Genomic DNA, 6,048 nt, shown 5'->3' on the forward strand with positions numbered 1-6,048 from the left:
TGTCATCCACATCAGATTTAATACTAAGCACTGTATTTTTTCTATTTCATTAGTCTAGGAGAGAGATCATAATGCTTTATCACATCGTGGAAGATGGGCATTAGTACGTGAACAATGCTTTATTTTCTAGAAATACATACTGCTCAATTTGTATTTCAATTTCAGCAGTAAAACCTCAGCTGTATGATATATGTAAAGCTCTCACCTGTAAACATGATTATGCTGCACTGTTGACATCACATTATTATGCAATCAATATTTTGTCATGACTTGCATATTTTTCAGCTCCTCTGGAAATGTGCTTCTTTATAAGTCTAATTAAATTGAGATATGTTTCCTACTATCTGAGAGCATTTTTGATTGGTAATTAGACATTTACACAAGAAAAACAAATCAGATGAAAGAACTATTCCCCCCCCCATATGTCACCAAGATGATTTAGCCTAAGTGAAACTTCAACATCAAAAACTTAATGCATGAGAAAGAGGTATGGGAGGAGAGAGGAGGAAGAAACACTTTCATTCTGTGATTTGGTATTAAAACAACCATTTACTATGAACTAATTTCATAGACAACCTAATTTTGATCTGTGCACTGCTGAGCGTATCATCTGAAACAATCTAGCAAAGCCTACTAGAATGTTTGAGTTTGGGCTGAAGAGCTGATACCAGAGTTTCCAGGAGGACCACCTGACTATGTTTTGTTCGAAGATAACCGTAAGCTGTAATAAGTTCTTCAGATTCTTTTCAAGAAGGGGTTTGTAAATCCATTAGAGTTATTTCCAATTATTACTTTGAGTGGGATGCTGGATTTATTCTTTTGCATTCTGAAAAATTTTTTTTCAAACTTAGTCTGGCATTACAGATTTCCTGCATGTTTAAGCAAGACTTCTGCTGGCACTGTCAAGTCACCCACCTGAAAAATCAGCAAAGTTTCAGAACTCCCCTGCAAGGTATTAATTAAAGTCTTCAATTTTTAATGGATGGATAGTAAGATAAAGACATCAGAAGGCTTCAGACTTGTCTATTTAGGAGTCAAGCAACATGGGAACCCAGGTGTTGTTAGAAATACCATCCTTGTTGTTGGGAGGCTCAAATGCTTGGATTTCTAAGGGCATCCTTCCCAGCAGCTAACTTTCCATCAGAACCATGTCTATGGACATATAAAACCATAGATATTTTCACAAAAATGTTTTTGCTTTGGTCAGTTGATGTTTTCTGATAAGGCTTTGTGGTATTAGAGAAATTTTACCAGTGTGAATGACCTCAGTTCTTTTACTCCTTTTACAAGAAGCTGTGATACTAACTCCTTTTTATTCAGGGGCAGATTCCATAGCTTTCATCCATTTCCAGCACCTACATAGCAGCTTGCCTACATTTGATGACAAATACGTATGCAACATTTCTAGCTGATGTGTTTTATGCATCCACCAGATGAATAGAAGTTCCAAAAGTGTTATAAATTTAAACAGACAAGGCAGTTATGAAGTCTGAATTGCAGCTTGGGATTTATCGCTCTGTCTTCTGCAGGCATTCTCTGATGCAAACTCCTACATCTACATACTACAGCTTTATCAATGCTAGTTTTGATGGATCATAACAATACCAGAAACACTGCATTTCAGTGACGTACTGTTCAGTTTGTGATATTTGAGATCTTCTTTAAAAGAGGATAAAAGTAGTTCACTTGTAAGAGCAAGAGATCCATACTGTTCTGCATTTTAATACATAAGGTCAGCATACAACTTCATGACACTGGGAGACAGAAAAATTTGGTTCTTTATAGGGCTCAGCTACACTCACCATGAGTGACACACAAGTAAGTCTCATGTGGAGTATAGGCAGTAATTTTCCTTAACAAGGATAGTAACAATGTACCATATTACAAGGAAAGGTGCAGAGGAGAAATAAATTGTCTTTTACAGGAAATATCAGGATTTCAAATTTTATTTTATTTCTGAAACAGAATAAAATCATATCACTTTGTGACATTTTCAAAACAATTTTATTTTAAACCCCTGTCTTTAATCTCAATTTAAAATATAATGCAATATGAAGGAATAATTTCAAAATGAAAAATGAAGTCACTGTTCTGAAAAGGTTAATGTAGGGTATTTTAACCTTCCTGAAGTAGTTGTAATTGTTTTTCAGATTTTGTTGAAGTCTACACTTTCATAAGAGAGCTTTGTTTTCAATCCAGCAGCAGTTTTCCATTGAAAAAACATTCAGTTGGAAAATTTCCACTCGTGCTAGCTGAAGCATAGGAGGTTTGTAGATAAGGAGAATATAATTAGCTACAATAGAAATTTTGTCAGAAGGCTGAGGCTGAGAGCTCTTACATGTTGGATAAATACTGCTGTATTCCTGAAAAGAGGGCAAGCAGCTAGGGCTATTATTTTGCTTTTCTTCCGAAAGGTTGCTGCTACTGTACTACATCAGTGTCTTCACTGTCTAATCACACCAGCCCAACACTTACACGGTGGGGATGAGGAAGGACGAGTGCTTACCAAGGGCCTATTCTGGGAGAGGATTTGTTCACATATTGTGCTTTGATTGTGTTAGCATTGACACAGAGAGCTGTGGGATGGGTCTCACAGTAGCAGCACTGCTGCCAATCTGTGTGTGTTTAGCTGGTCTTGGACATTTCCTTCCCAAGCCCCCACCCAGCCTTGGCAGATCTCACAAGATCACGTCGAGGGTGGTAGGATTACAAAGCATTGATTTCTGCAGTAACGGGCTTTCTTTTTCTGATGACAAATGAAAGGCAGAAAGGAAAACGTATCTGCTTGAAATATCATGCAAATAGCAAACCATTTACCCTCAGTTTGGGAAAGATTATTGTTCAGGAAATGGATTTTCATCCTCTTTTCAGTATGTCACAGGATGTGTTGCTACATATCTCTGCAGCACATTTGGCTAAAGCAGGAATCACTGCCTTAAGGCAGAGAATCTTGTTGATTTTAAAAGGGCATTCATTCCTGGAACGTGAGAAGAATGTTTCAAGCCAAAGACTTTTGGAAGATGGGCTGATACGTCAAGAAAACATAACAAAATATTTGCCTGGCCCTCTTCCCTTATCAAACTTTCTCTCCAGAGAAGATGGAAATTGCAGGGTTAAAGTTACGTCTTAAAAAGTGATAGACAGGATGTGTTTTAGTGTGGTTGCAAGAGGCAGACCCTTCAAATCTGCAGGTTCTTCGCTTAGGCAGCTGCTGACCCCTTGCTACATCTTTAACAATGTGCTTTCATGCTGGTGAGGTGTGTCTGTGAGCAACAGGTTGCTGCTCCTTGGCTGTGAAAGAGCAGGGATTGAATACTTACTGCAGGTATGCAGCAGTGCAAGGTAAAAAAAAAAAAACCAAAAAAAAAAAACTACAACAAAAAACCATCAGCAAAACAACCTCCTAAAAATGTAATAAAATGAAATTCCTCACAAGTCAAACTTGGGTGGGAGAGAGGAACAGTCTGTCTGAGATGGGGCAGCAGTTACTTATTAAAACATGTTAGCTGGACTGCAAGAAACCTGTCACTCTCATCAATAATAACATGGTAAAATCTTACAAAGAAACTTACTTAGTTGGAGCCAATTTCTGCCACCTATTCTCAGAGGGGTAGGACTTTGCATCTCATTCCATCAGCAGAAACTGATGTACTCAGAATGATGCTTTTTAGAGGCCTTGGCCTCCTTGGCTTCCTAGAATTAAAAATGCCCCTCAATTAATGGCCTAAGTTAAAAAATTGTCTAGTTTTGTTCTATGTGAGGTGTATCTCTAGAGCTTCCAGGCTTGCCCCACAGTCTCTCAGACGGAAATGAGCTACTTATTTTCATTTTCCTGGACAAAACCATGCAAATGATACTCGCAGTCTGACCACACATTCTCATTAATTCTCCTGTTTGCCTGAAAAAACAATCACACAAAGAGTAGGACTGCAAAAGAAAACCCACGGAAAAGACTTCTTTCCCTGTGTGGAGTGATGACAGGAGTCAGTGGAAAAGTGCCTCAAAATCACCGACACTTTATTACTCGCTGACTTCTCATTGAAGCACCTCAGTCTCCTCCTTCATTTACATACATTTCCCCTCTTCATATCAAAGGGAGCAAATAACTTTTCTGTAAATTGGGCCATGTGTGTGGTCCTCAAGGCATTCTTGGTCTCAGCCCTGATCTAGAAATTTCAGGACAAATCGGAACAAGACAAACCCTGCACTAGAAGTACTTTACTGCGTATATGATAGAGTTTTTTTTCCCTACAAATGGACTGACTACTTCAATTTGAAATCCTTTGCTCATCTGGAATGTCTCTGATCCAAGTATCTGACAGGAGAAATGTCTCTCTTATCCCAATCTCCAAAGACTTTCTTACTCGATCTTTTCCTGAAAAACATGTCCAGCAGCATATCCCAAGCCATCATTTTTCAGTCTAAAAAAAGTCACCCTTTTCATCAACTTGACATTAAATAGATATTGTTTTAAGTGAACGTGAAGTCCTCCCGCGACAGCAAAAATGCAGATGTAATAATATATATTCCAGTATATTTCCAAACCACCAGAGCCTTTTCCCCCTCTTTTGTTTCCTTTTTATGACCCTGATGCCATTTGGAATAAACTTTAATTGGGTCATTTTGTCATCCGCTGAGCAGCCTCCATTAACAAACCTTTACAGCAGTAAGTGCTAGTAGCTGGATCTCTGTCACAGGCAGTTGCCACTTAGTGAAGTTTCACAAACATATCTTCATTATTTATGCATGCTGTGCTTTATTACCAGCACCAGGTGTGAGCCAGGAACACTTCACTACACACAAGCAGCTAAAGAGGTCAGATGTCAGTGTTAAAGTAATAACGATAAAAAACGGAACAGCAGAGGTGTGTTCTCATGTGACTGTCGGTGGTCCTGTGCCTCACAAGGACTCTGCAATCACACTCATCGTTTGTGGCAATGTCTAAGTGCCTGATTCATCATGCCACTTCTGGCAGGATGTCCCCATTTCTGAGTAAAGCAAAGGCAACATTTCGATCGTAAGGCTTGCCATATTTCAATGTGAATACGTGAGTGTATTATACACAGGAAATGTTTCTGTATTTTCTAGTGAATGAGCGAGCATGTGCAGTTTAGCAGTTTGATTTTACACCGTGCCTGCTGTAAAGGTAGCAGTAGAATTGCATCTGATTTACATTAGCATGAGGGTGACTAGAATAAGGTTCTCTGGACATCTACGTGCAATGCTGATCGATATGTGACATTAAATATGTTTCTAATCTTTAGAAAATTCTACATATGGAATGACTTTGTCAGTCTGAATTGACTCCACTGAAATCAAAGGAATTATGACAGATTTAGCTCAATGTAAGTAAATGAATCGTGACCGTGAGTTCCACAGGTGTAATTCTGATTTTGTTAAATTTGATGGGAAGACTATAAATATATCCTAACAAACAGGATAGGGGTATCCCTCTCCTGCCCCTACACAGCAAAATCCAGTCTCAGTGTTTAAAACTTAGCCCAGCTAATACTTTAGAAAATAGGAGTTTTGAATTAGCTCTTATGGTTTTTTGTTTGTTTGGTTGGTTTTTTTTGCATTATCATATTGTAGTTGTAATTTATGAGAGAATTAAAATTTAATTAGGGAATGGTTCTTAGGTCATAGCAAAATTGGCACACTAAACGCACAATAAATGTCTACTTTACTTTTAATTAAACAGCTTCCCCTTAAAGGTTTTTAATCACTAGTTTAGATAAGTGGGACTTGTAGTGACTGTTAAGGTACTGTGGAGAGTGGCTGAAAACATACACCTGCAAGCGGTTAGTAGGGGTTATTGTGGAAAACAGTATTGAAACTGTAGGAAAGCTTTCTTTTTTGCTTTACTCATTTTTAGAATAGTATCATAATACTCACTAAAATTGGAAAATCCTTTTACAGTATCCCACTGAAAGCTTTCTTGATGTTAAGTTTTTAACAGTACTCTATCGTTAATAAAGTCCATACGTGTGGGTTTACCAAAATAAGGGTTTCAGTGTAAAACATTCCAGCTACACCAAGTGACAATGA

This window comes from Numida meleagris, chromosome 2 (genome assembly GCF_002078875.1).
Source record: "Numida meleagris isolate 19003 breed g44 Domestic line chromosome 2, NumMel1.0, whole genome shotgun sequence".
Lineage (NCBI taxonomy): Eukaryota > Metazoa > Chordata > Aves > Galliformes > Numididae > Numida > Numida meleagris.